At 40.8% G+C, this 17,073-nt stretch overlaps 1 protein-coding gene and 1 non-coding gene across 6 annotated transcripts in view; both read right to left on the bottom strand.

Annotated features, from left to right (window-relative positions):
* Positions 1-17,073, bottom strand: part of ZNF608 (zinc finger protein 608) — a 148,637-nt gene that overhangs the window by 93,854 nt on the left and 37,710 nt on the right. The window lies entirely within an intron of this gene.
* On the bottom strand, positions 12,750-12,853 carry LOC121924546. The gene has a single exon (XR_006102651.1). It is a non-coding gene; the product is annotated as a U6 spliceosomal RNA (small nuclear RNA).

The raw sequence follows: 17,073 nt of genomic DNA, 5'->3' as shown, positions 1-17,073 counted from the left end.
CAGCTACTTAATGACACCATCCTTTTAGCCAACGTATCTCTCTGCATTATTAAAACTGTCATCTACTGATGAGCCAAGTAATGTATTTAAACCTGAGACTTCCCAATGATAATATTAAATGAGCTGCCTTATTGTATGCTGGAAAGTGCTGTTAGTTGACACCTACCATGCTGGCAGGCAGGGGAGTGGGTGAGTTGGTGGGTTACGATATTCCTGTTTTTGAAGATGAAACAACAAAAGAAAGACTGAATGCCTTAGCAGACGCTTGTGAATAAAGTGAAACTACAGTCCAGTTATGAACATGAACATGAGAAATGATTTTCCTCTCTTTTTTGCTCCCAGCAATTAAACTTCTAGTGAAAGTAACTCTTTAGTAACTTTGGCTGCTTACAAAGAGCCATGAACTTTCTGTTCTTCATAATCAACCATTTCCCAAGGATATGTAATTTTCTACTGTTCTAGCATGCATCCCTTTTGTTTTGATCACTGGAAAAATGTTTTAATACTTCACAGAAATGCAAAATGTTTTGCCCAGGAAAATGTAAACAAACCCACCCTAAAGCCTTGTAAAATCATGAGATGCCTCTGGCAGTTTTATCAAAGTGTGTAGACATGTACAGAGCCTTTGAAGAAATGAAACTGCTGTTTATCAAGTGTGATTTATAAGCAACACTGATTTAGCTGGGAGATAACATGGCTGTCTAATCATTAGTAGTCAGACAACAGCCATGTGAACACATCAATTACGGGCCAATGCCAAAAGCCCTTGAGATCCTGGAGATTAACAGCCAATCCTCTGTTTTACAAGTTCGCATCAAAAAGAATATTAATAAGAGGAGGGGCAATGTGAAAGCCTGTCAGACTGATTCAGCCACTAAAACAAGGCATTCTTCTCCTCCTGCTACGCCTTGAACTGGCCCATGAAAATAGTTGGCATCAGCCTCTATGTGTGGATCTGCCAATTCTCGGAAAATGTTTTCATTAACATATGGGAAGTGGTAAAAGGCTGCAGCAGCTCTATTTTGTGTGTTAACAACAGAAAAGCCTTTTTCGCCTCTTCTTTTAAACATGACAATGACACATGCACAGTTATTATTAAAAACAATTGGGAAAGAAAATCACAGCACAGATCTTAGAAAACATCACCCTATCCTCTCAGTCAAAATCACAGAGTTTTGAAATAATAATAAATCAATCAACTTCTCAATCATGTCTTCTACAGAATTAACTGAACAGAAATAACTTAGAAAAATAATTGAAATGATCAACAAATAAAACACATGAAATGAATTGTACCACCTGCCAGACAAGATAGGATGACTGTGAAAAGGGTCTTTTCATGACCAGTTGTTTCTACAAGTATGGTCTTCTGGCCAACACTTGCTACATTTTGATTACCAGGTCATTGGGGTCTTTTCCATATGTTAGTCATATAAATGCCATTCTTTTGTCTCTGCTTTATAATAAATTTATGAAATGAAATGACCTTTTCACCTAACTCTTTAGGCAGCTTCTGCAAGATCTTTGTTCATAGATTAAAGTACAATCCATATCGGTTTATGAAACACATATACCAACCAGCTGATGTTTTAAATTGTGCAATGCCTTTGGTCACTCAATGCTTTTTTTTCTTTTGCCATCTGAAGCACCCTTAGCCATATATTCAACCAAGGCCTGATGCTGAATGCTATTTTGTCTGCATTCTATCAAAAGGTACAGATTTGTGACATGACACTTTCTTTGACTTCAGCATTTCTTGTAGTTCAGCCTCTTTTTTCTCCCATCTCTAACAAGTTTTTCACTGACATGAAATTCTCTTGCAACTACACAATCATTGGATTCTTTTGCACATTCAATAAATTTCCGTTTGAATGCTGCCATGTAAGAAGCTCTCATTTTGCAGAGGGAAAGAAGTTATACAGTGCGCCCGTGTCATGAGCCCCATTACTTGTAATGGTGCTCGAGCATACGCGCTCTTTCATTTACGCGGGGGGTGGGTGTCCGGAACGGATCCCCACATAAAAGAAGGGTGCACTGTAATTCTACTGTATATTACTATAATGACCACAATATTGATCATAGACTTACAGTAGAATTTACTGAAATATTAAACCTATATAAGTGAAGGCCTTAGTACCATAGTAAGGCCTTATTTTCTGTTAATGATTAACATGTGGTTGGAAGTAATGAAAGCAGACAAAATGGCTACCAGTACATTGTGACCATCTTGAGCATCTGGATAAGGTTGCTTCAGATGGCAAAAGAAGAAAAACATCCAGCAACTGAAGGTATTGCACAACAATTAATGAACCTTACTGGACGCCCCTGCAGTTGATTGTGATGGCTCAGATGTAACTGTCAGTCTCCAAGGCCATTGCTTTTGTCTTAATAGTCTGCTGTTAACTGGACTTCTATGGAAACCAGCATTGACCAGTACATAATTCTACCCAGGTTTTCAGGGTAAATTTTTAGACTACAACTTCTTGATTTATAGTTGAGTATAATATATGGTATACTATCAAAATAATCTGAAGCAGATCTTGGAAAAAAACATTAATTCATTGAATTTGTTAGCTCCCCTCCTCAATGACTCCATGGGTTTCCGGATTTAACACCGAAGGTACTGTATATACTCGAATATAAGTCGACCTCATGTATAAGTCTAGGATAGATTTTGGGGGCCAAAATTATGGCTTTTGATATGACCCGTGGATAAGTCGAAGGTAAAAACTTAGGAGTATGTAACAAAGGATGTAAAGAATGAAGCAGAGGGAAATCATGTCAAACAACTTACAAAATTCAAGCAGACATCACTGTTTGTGCTCACACTAAAGGCTCGCTAGATGGATGAGAGAACAGAGGGGAATAAGTGCTTCCAAGATAGATTAAGTTCTTGCCTTTCATCTGAGGTTAGTTCCTGTTGTTGTTGTTTTAAGAGTTAGAGTATGGTACTTACATTGACCCATGGATAAGTCAAATTAGGTTTTTAGGGTAAATTTTTTCACTAAAATTTCTAGACTTATACATGAGTATATACAGTATAATAAACTTACATTTAAATAATTAACAAAATTATCATTTTAGTGAACATTCTAGTAACCTCATGGCTGAACATCTCAATGCCCTATACATTGGGCTACTTTTGTTTGGAATTGGAATTGAAGTTTGGAAACTTCAATTAATTCAAAATATGGCAGCCCCACTGATTGCTGGTAAGTCTATCATAGAATCATAGAGTTGGAAGAGACCGCATGGGCCATCCAGTCCAACCCCCTGCCATGCAGGAAATCCAAATCAAAGCATTCCCGACAGATGGCCATCCAGCCTCTGCTTAAAGAACTCCAAGGAAGGAGACTCCACTACACTCCGAGGGAGTCTGTTCCACTGTCGAACAGACCTTACTGTCAGGAGGTTCCTCCTAATGTTGAGGTGGAATCTCTTTTCCTGCAACTTGCATCCATTGTTCCAGGTCCTGTTCTCTGGAGCAGCAGAAAACAAGCTTGCTCCCTCCTCAATATGACATCCTTTCAAATATTTAAACAGGGCTATCATATCACCTCTTAACCTTCTCTTCTCCAGGCTAAACATCCCCAGCTCCCTGAGTCGTTCCTCTTAGGGCATGGTTTCCAGACCTTTCACCATTTTAGTCGCCCTCCTTTGGACAGGCTCCAGTTTCTCAACATCCTTTTTAAATTGTGGTGCCCAGAACTGGACACAATATTCCAGGTGGGACCTGACCAAAGCAGAATACTGTGGCACTATTACTTCTCTTGATCTAGACACTATACTTTTATTGATGCAGCCTAAAATTGCATTGGCCTTTTTAGCTGCCGCATCGCACTGTTCACTCATGTTCAACTTGTGGTCTACTTGGACTCCTAGATCCCTTTCACATGTAGTCTCATTCAGCCAGGTGTCACCCATCCTATAACTGTGCATTTCATTTTTCCGCCCTAAGTGCAGTGCCTTACATTTCTCCGTGTTGAATTTCATTTTGTTAGCTTTGGCCCAGCTTTCTAGTTTATTCAGGTCATTTTGAATGTTGATCCTGTCCTCTGGGGTATTAGCTATTCCTCCTAATTTGGTGTCACCTGCAAAATTGATAAGTATGCTCCCAATTCTGTCATCCAGGCCATTGATAAAGATGTTGAATAGCACTGGGCCCAGGACAGAGCCCTGTGGGACCCCACTGGTCACTTCTCTCCAGGATGAAAAGGTGCCATTGTTGAGCACCCTTTGGGTTCAGACAGTCAACCAGTTACAAATCCATGTAACAGTTACCTTGTCTAGCCCACCTTTTACAAGCTTGTTTGCAAGAATGTCATGGGAAACCTTGTCAAAGGCCTTGCTGAAATCAAGATATACTATGTCCCCAGCATTCCCTTCATCTACCAAGCTGGTAATTTTATCAGAGAAAGAGATTAGATTTGTCTGGCATGACTTGTTTCTCTGAAACCCATGCTGACTTTTTCTGATTATGGCATAGCTGTTCACAGACTCTTTTTAATGATCTGCTCTAGAATCTTTCCTGGTATAGATGTCAGACTAACTGGACGATAATTGTTGGGATCCTCTTTTCCCCCCTTTTTGAAGATGGGAACGTTTGCCGTCCTCCAGTCTGCTGGGATTTCTCCTGTTTTCCAGGAGTTTTCAAATATGATTGCCAATGGCTCCAATATTACATTTGCCAGTTCTTTTAATACCCTTGGATGGAGTTCATCTGGTCCTGGAGACTTAAATTCATTTAGATTAACAACGTATTCCTCTACTATCTCTTTACTTATTCTGTACTGAAATTCCCCTAATCTGTCCTCTGCTCCATTATCCTCAGGTTGAGCACCCTTTGCCTTTTCTGAGAAGACTGAGGCAAAGAAAGTGTTGAGTAATTCTGCCTTTTCTCTGTCTCCTGTTAGCATTTTGCCATCTTCTCCACGCGGTGGCCCTACCATTTCCTTCTTCTTCCTTTTGCTGTGGACGTACCCAAAAAAAGCCCTTTTTGTTGTTCTTAACCTCTCTAGCAAGCCTGAGTTCATTCTGCGCTTTAGCTTTTCTGACTTTACCCCTACACATGCCTGCTATTTCTTTGAATTCCTTTTTTGTGATTTCCCCCTTTTTCCATTTCTTATACATGTTCCGTTTAAAACTTAGCTCAGTTTAAAGTTCCTTAGTAATCCATCCTGGTTTCTTGAGACACCTCCCGTTTTTCTTTCTCACTGGAACTGTTTGAAATTGTGCCTTCAGTACAGTGGTGCCTCGGGTTACGAAAATAATTCGTTCCGCGGCCGCTTTCGTAACCCGAAAAGCCTTCGTAAGCCGAAAACCCATAGGCGCTAATGGGGAAAAAGCCGCGGCTCTGCCGCGGCTCCATTTAAAATAGCGCCGGAGTTTTTTCGTAACCCGAAAAAACTTTCGTAACCCGAAACAATAAATCCCTATGGGATTTTTTCGTATCCCGAAAAATTCGTAACCTGGGTATTTCGTATCCCGAGGTACCACTGTATCTCCCTTTTGAGAAACTCCCATCCGTCAACTCCCTTATCTTTTATTATTTCTGACCACGGGATCGCCCTCAATATTTCTCTAAGTTTACTGAAATCCGTTCTCCTAAAGTCTAGAATGCATGTCTGACTATGCCTGGCTTCTCCTTTCCATTGTATAACAAACTCCAGGAGAACATGGCCACTTCCACCTAAGGATCCCACCACTTGCACCCCATTAACCAAGTCATCCTTATTGGTTAGGATCAGATCTAAAATAGCTGACCCCCTTGTTGCCTCTTCCACCTTTTGGACCATGAAATTATCTTCCAGGCAAGTGAGGATTTTGCTGAGTTTGACTTCCAGCAAATATCAGGCTACTTGAAGTCACCCATCACTACTACATCTCTCTTTTCTGACTGTGTGGTCATCTGTTCTAGAAAGATATCATCCAATTCCTCAGTCTGACTTGGGGGTCTGTAGTAGACTCCCAAAGTGAAATCCTTGTTGTTTCCCTCCCTAGAGTTTTTTAAAAAATTAAACAGTCACCACTGAAAATGTCTGCCCAGCTACTTCTCTCCTCCTCCTCTCTGTAGCAGGAACTGCTCTGGAGAGGCTCTGAGAGGAGTGAGATGGAGCTAGTCTGCTAGCTCCGCCCCTAGTGGCTCACAGATGTGACTCACTGAAGCTCCTCCCCCTCTGCAACAAGCACACTCTCCCTAGAGTTTTAAAAAAAATTAAACAGTCACCACTCAGAATGGCTGCCCAGCTACCTCTCTCCTCCTCCTCTCTGTATCAGTCAGCATGTCATACCAATACTAATATTATTCCACTGTCTGTCAATTAGTTTCCCAGCAAAGTACAAAGTGTTGGTACCTTTGAAGCCCAGGTTTCCTACAGGATCACCTCCTTTCATATACCCCATACTGTACATTCAGGTCCTCTGGGGGACATTTACAGTGGAATCTCGCCATACGCGCGCCCACCATACGCGGCCTTGAGCATATGCGCTCAAGCCGCGGCGTGCACGCAGGGCGGCGCGTCCCATTCAATTGAATGGGTGCGCCTGCTCGTCGTTTACAATTGGGCTCGAGCATAGGCGGAAATCGCCATATGCGGCGGGATCCGGAACGGATCCCCGCATATGGCGAGGTTCCACTGTACTTCAAGTGGCCAGAACCAGACTGATAACTGTTAAACAGAGTATATTTTCATCAACTGCCCCTAGACTGTGGAATTACCTAGTGGGAGAGACCTGACAGCTAGACATGATGTCTGAATTTAAAATAGCAGATCTATCTATTCCAGCAGGCCTACCCAGTCAATTTTAAACTATGAATTTTATATCAATATATTTTAATCTGGAAGATTCCAATGAGTAATTGTAATTTTAAATTCTGTTTATATATTTTAACGTATATGTTTAATGGTCTGATATACTGTACTTTAATCTATGTTGTAAATTAAGATTACTACTACTACTACTACATATCATTGTAATTCAGGGGGTAGGACTCTTTCTCTGAAAAAATAAATGAAGTAAGAGGGACCCATGAGAATAATTAAGATAGGAAGAAATGTATGACACAACTGTCCTGGCTAATTTGTTCTTCTAATATGCCTGTTGCCTAATGACTGTGAAGCAAGAAAAATGCTTATGCCTTGGTTTTAATGTAGGAAGAAAATGTGTATGAGAAGGCAAGTTATTTGTTTGCTCAAGTAGGAGACCTCAAGGAACCACGGCCTTTCAGAATGTCCTGTAATTATTTCATTTTCTGGTTTTGTATATGATTATTTAATTCAATGAACCCATTTCAGTTCCCATAATGTATTTATTGCATGCACAGTGTTGAGCACTTGGATAATTGATTACTTTCCCTTAAAGCCCTATTCCCTTTTTCTCTTCTTGGATTTCTACTCTTTCCTCTCTTCTGTTTTCCAGTCAACCATTGATTATGTGGGTCACATATTTTGAGAGGTTGAATAAGGGTGGAGCTACTAGTCTGGAGCAAAAGGATTCATATACCTACACCTATATCTTATCTGTTATGTGTTGAGAAATGAATAATAGAATCATAGAGTTTGGAGACCACAAGGTCCACCCAATCCAACCCCCTGCCATGCAGAAACTCACAATCAAAGCACTCCCAACAGATGGCCATCCAGCCTCTGTTTAAAGACCTCCAAAGAAGGAGATTCCACCACTCTCCAAGGGAGTGTGTTCCACTGTCTAATAGCACTTACTATCAGGAAGCTCCTCCTAATGTTGAGCTGGAATCTCTTCTTCTGTAGTTTGCATTCATTGTTCCGTGTTCTAGTATCTGGAGCAGCAGAAATCAAGCTTGCTCCATCTTCAATGTGACATGGAAATTTTATCAAAAAAGGAGATCAGATTAGTCTGGCATGACTTGTTTCTCTGAAACCCATGTTGACTTTTTGTGATTATGGCATTGATTCACTTGTGTCTCCTCTCCCCAAATTGTTCTGCATATGCTCACAGGCAAGCAGTTATGAATTCTCCACCCTACGCTCCCTGACTGATTGTATCCAATCCACCCATTTATTGCTGAATGTGCAGGGGATCTATGTCCTTTAGTTGAAAGATATACATCATGTCTTGCTAATCTTCAACATAATTTCTTACCAACCTTTATCCAACAAGATATTTGAAGGCTGAGTGAGCAGTATACATATTAGTAGAGACATGGAAAGTAGGAAGGAGAGATGTACGCCAGTGACTAAACTCAATAGAACAAGTTATAAAATGTGCTTTATGACAGTCTTTCCAAAGCTGGGCTCCCACCATTCCAAGCAAGAACAGTAACATAAGATCTATAATGCAGTTAGAATCAACTGCAAGTTTGTGGGCAGACAACTTTAAAAAAACAAATGAGTTCTGAAGGCACTGCTAAAAAAATGTGACATTACATGGTCAGTGGTGAAGACTTCCATGTCTTTTTCCATAACACCCACAATTTGTTCTGCAAACTACAGCGCGCCTGCGTCATACGCGGGCTCGCTTTACGCGGCTTGAGCATACGTACTCAAGCCGCGGGGCGCACGTGGGGCGGCACATCCCATTCAATTGAATGGGTGCGCGCACCCGTTGCGCCCCGTGCGCCGCCGCGCACGAGCCCCATTGTTTTGCCTTACGCGGAGGGATCCGGAACGGATCCCCGCGTAAGGCAAGGGCCCACTGTAATGTTTAAACTACTAACATTTCTGTTAATCCAACAAATTGAATGATTTCAATTATCAAGGTTAGTGAAAATAAATTAATATTGTGAATTCTATTGTTTGACTTTAAACAATTAATTTTCAGATCTGTTATTTGACATTCTAAATTTAGAATTCTGTGATGTTTTGCTTAGGACTGTGATTATGAAAATGCAACTTTACTTTGGGAAATAGAAAATCTCAATGTGTTTTCCCCCTTTCCCATCATACTTCATCATTCACTATCTGAAGTCACTCACAGGTCACTGAGTCCTGGCTCTTTTAAACTCCATTAGCCTATCCAAGGTTGTTAAGCAGCAATTACATAAGTAAGTGCCAAGATTTTCTCCAGTGCCTCTGTCTGCAGGAGAGCCATACAGGAACTGAACAAAATAATCAATTCACTAAAAACAACTCTTCAGTGTTTCCTAGTAATGATATGCTAATGAAATATATTGGCTCAAATTACAAGGGTCATATACAGTTGTTGAACTCAATTCCCAAGGCTATCTATGTCACTACATTTCAGGTTTATGTAGCTTTTCACTATTAGTTGATGAACACTAAAGACTAATGGAAGTAAACTCTGATGTCAAGGTTACAATTTTGTAAGGCAAAACTAAAAAACAACAACAACACAACCTAAAAAAAAATGTTGACATCATGAAATAAGCAATACAAACTGTACAAGTCACATTTTAGTGTATCTTTTTCTATTTGTTATGTAAAAAAATGCCCGGTATTCATAATCCTAACACGGTGGCCTATGTTGTTATTAAAGACACTATCTGTGCTGGTTGCTTAGGACACCTTTAACATTACCAGTCTGTCACACATCTCTAGTGATTAAAACATACCCAAAAACATAAGAAGCAAAGGAAAATAGTGAAATGATTCTCATCTAGTATTGCAGCCTAGACTATTGTTGATGGGAATGGGGCGGGAACAGGTAGGGACGTGTGTCGCAAAACAAGGCAACTGCATAAACAAAATATGCTGCACATGTAATCTTCAAAGTAATTCCTAGTACACTGTTCCCTTGTTATCTGGTAGAGTTTGGTTCCAGGACCCCTTCTACCCGTGGATGACAAATTCCATGGATGTTCAAGTTCCATTAAATACAATGGCATAGTAAAATGGTGTCCATTATGTAAAATAGCAAAATGAAGGTTTGGTTTTTGAAATGTATACATTATTTAAATATTTTCAAATTGTGGATGCTTGAATCCATAGATAAAAAAAATCCATGGATATGGAGGACTGACTATACTATTAACAAAGATAAGGCTTTTACTAGCGGTTCACTTTCAAGAATCCAAACATTACTAGTGAATGTAACAAAGAAAATGTCCCAAGCTAAGGCTTCCATTTCCCATTGCCAACTCAGTAAAATGGATTGAAAACTAGGACAAAGATTGTTTCACACTATTAGTACTGGTTTAAACTTAGCAGTAAGTAAGCCAGTTAACCAGCTACAGAAAATGTTTTTATTAGCTCACTACACTCAGCTCCTTTAATTTCCTATCTGAGAGGTAATCCAGACCGCCCCAAAGGGACAGGCTGGAGACGCCCAGTTTCCCTCTGGAGGGATACTGCAGCAGCCTAACTGCGTGGCGTCCCTCCGGGTCAAAAAGAACCTGGAAAAACTGGGTTCTTTTTGGTGTGCCGGGACAAAGTCACCAGTGAGCCATTAGCGCACCATGACACATCCAAGATGCAAGCGCGGCGCCTGGCGGTGCAGACGCGGTGCTTGCGTCACACACAAGCGCCATTTATGGACGGCACCACATAAAGATGGTGCCGTCCATACGTATTAGTGTTCCAGAGCTGCTGCACCCTCTGGAACTCTAATTTAGGCGCCGGCACAGCACTTTTGGGGCATCTGTTTCAGGCCTAACCTGACTGAAATAATCTTAAATGCTACGTAGGTAAGACAATATTAACCTGCAACCTGTAACTTGGTGCTTATACAGTACAACTTATTTGTTGTTGCTGTTGTTGTGTGCCTTCAAGTCATTCCCAGCTAATGGCGACCCTAAGGCAAACTTATTGTGGAGGGTTTTTTGGCAAGATTTGTTTAGAGGAGGTTTGCCATTGCCTTCCCCTGAGGCTGAGAGACTATGGGCCGAAGCACACTGCCCCTTTGAGTGCTGGATTGGGGCTGCAGCAACTGCACACCAAAGCCCCAATCCAGTGTTTTTCTGGTCCAAAAAGAAGCGGGAAAATGCCACTCCTTTTTGGGGCCGCCACTGTGGCTTGTTGGCAGTACATGTAAATGCTGCACCGCCGAAATGCCATGAAGTCATCACACGGGCAATCAGCCATGAGTTTCCTGGCGGCATTGCGGCATTGACAGTGTGTGTGGCATCTAAACACCAGATGCTACCCTCAACCCGGTGCTTACTGCCAGTCTGTTTTGCCCTCATGACTTGCTCAAGGTCACCCAGTGGGTTCAACGCTGAACTGGGAATCAAATCTTGGTCTCCAGAGTCATGGTCCAACACTCAAACCACTATGTCACATTAGTTTCTAGCCACTCTAAATATTAAATAGTGTAGATATTCAAGAATCTTCTGTAAAGGTCATAACAACAAAAATGTTGGCACTATCTGGCATCAATTATGTACACATTTGGATGTCACAGTAAGTCAAAATTCTGGAGAATTCTGGCCTACTGCGAATGAGTAACTTAGTCTGGCCTTAGTTTTTTGTGGCGTTTTCGGTCTATGTGGCCATGTTCTGGAAGAGTTTATTCCTGATATTTCGCCAGTATCTCTGGCTGGCAACTTCAGAGAATGCTGGCATGGGAGTGAGTGGGGCATACACACACACACACACTGTGACCCTTGATTGAGAGGAAGCGATTTAAGTGTTAATCTCTGTGTTGATCTACTGCTGAATGGAAAGGCCTCATGGTGTCGATTTACTTAATGATCCACTGTCTGCTAGGAAAACTCCTGACCCTGGGTGGTTTTCATTTCCATGGGCTGGGTCTTGATTTTGATGTTTTTCAGAACTGGTAGCCAAACATTGGCCCTGTCCAGATGGGTCATTAAGCACGTACTCAGTATGTGCTAGGGTTGCCTGGGAGTGTCCTTTTTAGACGCTCCCTAACCCTAGGACATACTCAGCATGTCAAAATGGCGGCGCCCTGTCTACATGGGTGCCATTTTGACGTAACGGCCACATCGCATCCAAACGGCACAGCGCAGCCGTTACATCTTGGCGCCGCTGAAGGGCGCTTGTGGCGTCCTTTCAGCAGTGCCCAAAGGAGCTCCAAAATGGAGCTCCTTTTGCGCCGCATATCGCTGGCACGGCCTTTACACAGCCCCGCCAGCGATACTAAAGAGAAAGGGGATGAGCGGCCCCTTTCTCTCTCTCCTCGCCACTGTTGGAGTGTCCTTGGGGCATGAAGCCCCAGAACACCCCTTTCCAGGCCGCAGGGAAGCGGACTTTTGCAGTAATAAATAATAAATAAATAATTAAACTTTAATTTGTATCCCGCTTTTCTGTGACGAGACAATCAAAGCGGCTCACAACACATTAAAATCCACATTTACAACATTGTGTCCCAAATTTCTCCCCCCCTTAAAACAGGATTAAACATGTTACAATTAAAATATCTATTAAAACAAAATTAAATATATATATATATATAATGAGGACAGAGTGGTGGGCTAATACATGATGTGAGGGGCAGTCATTCTGTGGCTGGGCATTTTTTATTCAGGAAAGGCCTACCAGAAGAGAGTGTCTTGACAGCAAAGCTGTCTAAGCTGGCAATTTGATGGATCTCGTCCAGCAGGCCATTCCATAATTTGGGAGCAATTGCAGAGAAGGCCCTCTGGGAGGTAGCAGTTAGTCTGGTTTTTAAAGACTGCAATAGATTCCTCCCAGAGGACCTGAGGGTGCGGGGTGGATTATGTGGGAGCAGGCAATCCCTCAAATAGGTAGGGCCCAAGCCATGTAGGGCTTTAAAGGTTATTACCAACACCTTGTACTGTGCCTGGAAACTAATAGGCAGCCAGTGAAGAGATTTTAGGACAGGTGTTATTCAGTCACTCCTAGTTTTTCCAGCCACTAACCTGGCTGCCTTTAAGGGCCATGCTAACCTTCTCTGTATCGTTCCAAATTTAGTATATGTGCTGCCGAAGTATCTCTTGTGTTAACTGGTGACCAAAGGGGGCCTTACTTCCTCCATTTTTAGGCAGAGCACATGGCTTTATGTTCCCATTACTAACAGATTTTCAGTTTCTATTGCAACTTTCCTCTTTTCCCTATAAAAGCAAGGAGGTCATAGTGCAACCTCTCTTGTAGCATCATTTCACATCCTCGCCATTTTCTTTTTCCACTCTGTCAGTCTTCCCAATTAACCATTATATCCATCAAATTTCATTTTCCAAAAACTCTGTTACTCTAAGAAATTTTTACACGTATACCTCACCATCCTGTTAAAATAATCGACGGTTCTGCATACCAGTCCACTGTATTTGAAGAATGTGCTAATTTTAGCGGCAGCTCAAAAGGGTATATACCAGCCTGTTATCCACCATCTTACAGCCAGGATTATAGTATGGAATTGTCATCCGCCACCTTAGAGCGAGGATTATAGTAGGGAATGGTTCAGCTAGCACATTTGAGGAAATCCCCCATCTTCAATTTATACCCCATCATGCGATGAATCACTGTACACTGAGAAGTAGTCTACAGGCATAGATTCAATGTGGTTATGAGAAAGAAACCCCAAGAGCCATCTCGTCCAACTCCATGGCCAACACAAAATATTCATCGTTCTCTACACAGACTGTATAGAAAAATTATAATGGAGTAAACCAGTGTGAGTTTCAACTAGAGCAGACCCAACCAAAATGAATGGAATATGCTAGTCATCACTTACATAAGTCTCACTGATTTCAGAGAGTCTCCTTTCTGTGGGACTGGCACTGGATTTGTCCCAATACAATTGGTCCTCCATATCCACAGATTCAAGTGTCCACAGATTGAAAATATTTTTTAAATATATAATTCCAAAAAGCAAACCTTGATTTTGCCATTTAATGTAAAGGACACCACTTTGCTATCCCACTGTATATAATGGGACTTGAGCATCCACAGATTTTGGTATCAATTGGTGAGGGCAGTCTTGGAGCCAAGCCCCAGTGGATTCCAAGAGCCCAATATACATGCAGCTCAAGCCACTCAGAGAAAGCTATTATTGCACCCAAGCAACATGAACCATTAAAATAGTTACATCCCTTACAGAGCAAGAGTTCTCATTAGTTAGGTATATTACGCTGGAACAGAATGATTACCTTTCAGAACTGAGCTCACTTTTTTATATAACTCAGTTTAAAAATACTAGGGTGATTGGAATTACAGTACTAAGAGAAAGGTTTTGTTTATTTATTTGTTTGAAATGATTTCTCTTCTCAAGCAATACCCATGCTACAAGGGAAGGGTGGTTAAAATATCCAAATGAGGAAGAGTGACAAAGGATAACTAAAACATATTCAGGGATAGCTGTGTTGGCCATGCAGCAGAATATAAAAGCCATTTTAAAAGACAGTTGAATCTATTTAATTTTTTTTTAATGAAAAAACATGAATGGCATGAGGTCCACTGCAATTCTCATTCAGATGATTCAATTTCAATAAAACGTTCATTTTAGAAGGGGAACCAAGAGAATATATTCAACTGGAAGAAAGGCTTGTGCAGATGTAGGGCTAATGGCTGCCTAAAGGACCAATTCAACATGGCCATATCCTCATTCACATTCCAAATTGTAGTTTTACTGAAAGAATGATACATCATAACCTCCAGCTATTTTAAGAAATCCTAAAGCTTTACAAAGCAATGCAGACAGTAAAGACATGCTAACTTGGGAACTATTTTTATAGAATGGTAGCAAGAACCTAATTTTAATATGAATGGTTAGCAAGGAAATATTCAAATCTTGCCATAAAATATGTAACTAATGTGTGCTGCTTCAAAATTAATTAGGAGACAAAGGGATAGGCAGTAAAGGTCTAAAGGAACCAGCTCAAGTTTTTTGCTTGATTCCATATTTATTAACTAAAACAGTGACTTTGGAAAATTAGTGGACTCTATTCATTGCACTTAAGAAGATCTCAGACTGCAAATCCTAACTGGGCAAAAATGTTCATATAATGAATTTAGGGATTAAACCTACACCCTGCACAGTTAACACATCCTTCTCATTTCAATTATGCCTTTTTAAAAAATGCAAAATAATGTAAAAACAGTACAGTATGACAATCCACACATTCCCTAGGATTTACAGTAAAATTTATTTCCCTTTCTTTTCACATTCAACTTGTCAGACAAGGCCACTTAAACTAGGGGTAGACTATCTCCTGTCCAGAGTGAAACGGTATCACTCATCTCTCTAGTTAACTCCCATAACTTCTTTTTGTAAACATTCAGATGGGAAAGTTCTAGAACACAGTGATGAACTTGTGCCAGTTGAAACTGGGGGACAGGGGAGGGGGGGTGGAAAATAACCATTTTTTGTTTCAGGCGATATCCTTAAAGGAAATCATGGGGTAATATGCATATTCTATATTTCTTCTAAATCCCATTGAGACAGAAGGGAAAACCTTGCTTACAAGTGGCCCAAAGGGAATAAACACCAAAGATACGAATCTTCCGTTAACTGCTTAATACTATATAAAGCTCTCCTATGTCAATACACACAAAGGAGAATAAATTAAAACAAAACAAATTAGTTTGAAAGAGCAGTAGTAACAATCTACCGGCTTTTCTGAACTGAAAATGCTGCACTGTTGCCAGAACTGCCAAAGGTCACAAATAGTTTAACTGCCAGACAACAAATAGAAACTGGTGCCAGCCTCTATCTTGTAGACTTTCACCCTTCATAAACCAACACAATCTTAAATCTGATAAACTTTTTAAATAGTGTACAGCAAATATCCAGGGTTGCCTCCTGTTTTTATTAGGCTTTCTTCAGTGCTTTCAACAACAGCCAAACGCAAATAAATTTAGCTACGGAAGCTATACACAACATGCATATCCAGTGCCTCTTCATGCCAAAGTAAAGCTTCATCTACAGTACTAAATATCTTTCTACCAGGATGCTGCTAAAAATATTGTAGAAATGGCAACAAATTCATAAACCTCCTACAATGAATTCAGTAAACAGGCTGAGTCTGTAAGACATGAGCACGGTTACTGCTGATAGGTTAACTTGGAGGTCTCTCATTCATAGGGTTGCCATAAATCAAAGTCAGTTTGATGGCAGTTAGCAACAAAAATCACTGTTGATATTATTCTTCATTTTCTAGTATCATCTACTTAGCCTTTCATTTTCTTGTATAAATGCTTTGCATTATGACTGAGGTCCAAAACACACTGCAGAAATAATCCAGTTTGATATGACTTTAACTGTCTTGGCTCAATGCTAGGGAATTCTGGGAGCTGTAGTTTTGTGAGACATTTAACCTTTTGTGTCCAAGAGCTCTGGTGCCACAATAAACTACAATTCCCAGGATTCCTTAACATTCAGCCAGAGCGGATAAAGCTTGTCTCAGTGTGTTTTGGACTTGAGACTTAAATGCCTGTTCTTTGGTGTCCTTAACTGGGATCCCCCTTCATGCATTAACTTGAAGGTAGGTTTCCTGTCTTATCCATTTTATTCTCTGCCTAACTCACAAATGATATTAAACAAACTGTGCCTTTCTACACATTTCAACCTTGTTTTAAAACTTTTTTTAAAAAAAGAAACTTACCTCCAAAAGTCTCATTTTTTCCACTAGGAGTAAATACGCCCACCTGAGAGTTACAAAACAACTGATCCTTCAAGGGGGCCTGAAGAATCAGTAAGAGAGAGAAGGTGCAAGCATGCACTAGGACACAGTTTACAGTTGGTGAGGCACTAGCTCTTTCTTTAAGGTTCTCTACAACAGAGGCTGAAGAATATAGACAGGACTGCCCAGCATGTAACAGCCTGTATAGAGTGTGTAGCCAGAGTGGAATACTGTATAGCTGAACAACATGAACTGTCAATGTACTTAGCGGTCTTTGCTGGGAAATAATCTATCGTGTTTAAGGGAGATAATTCTTCTGTGGCCATTAGAATAGAAAAGCTGTACCCCATCCTTGGAAAGCATTTAAGTAAGGGCGGGACTCTTCCCTCACAACCATCACCACTGGCCATAGTATCTAAGGTTTCTAGCTGCTGAGCTCAGAACATCTGGAAGATGAGTTTTTCCCTACCTCTACTGCTATAACTATGTAATAATGGGTACAGTACTTCCTAGTACTGTACTGTAATAGTGTTGGTTGGCATTCTGGGTCTCCCTTTTCCCATCACTTCCCTTGACCAAATATGTCTTCTGTCATC

The sequence above is a fragment of the Sceloporus undulatus genome, chromosome 2 (assembly GCF_019175285.1).
Source record: "Sceloporus undulatus isolate JIND9_A2432 ecotype Alabama chromosome 2, SceUnd_v1.1, whole genome shotgun sequence".
NCBI classification, from domain to species: Eukaryota; Metazoa; Chordata; class Lepidosauria; order Squamata; family Phrynosomatidae; genus Sceloporus; species Sceloporus undulatus.
The sequence above is the reverse complement of the archived record's forward strand: the minus strand, read 5'-3'. Positions and strand labels throughout refer to the sequence as shown.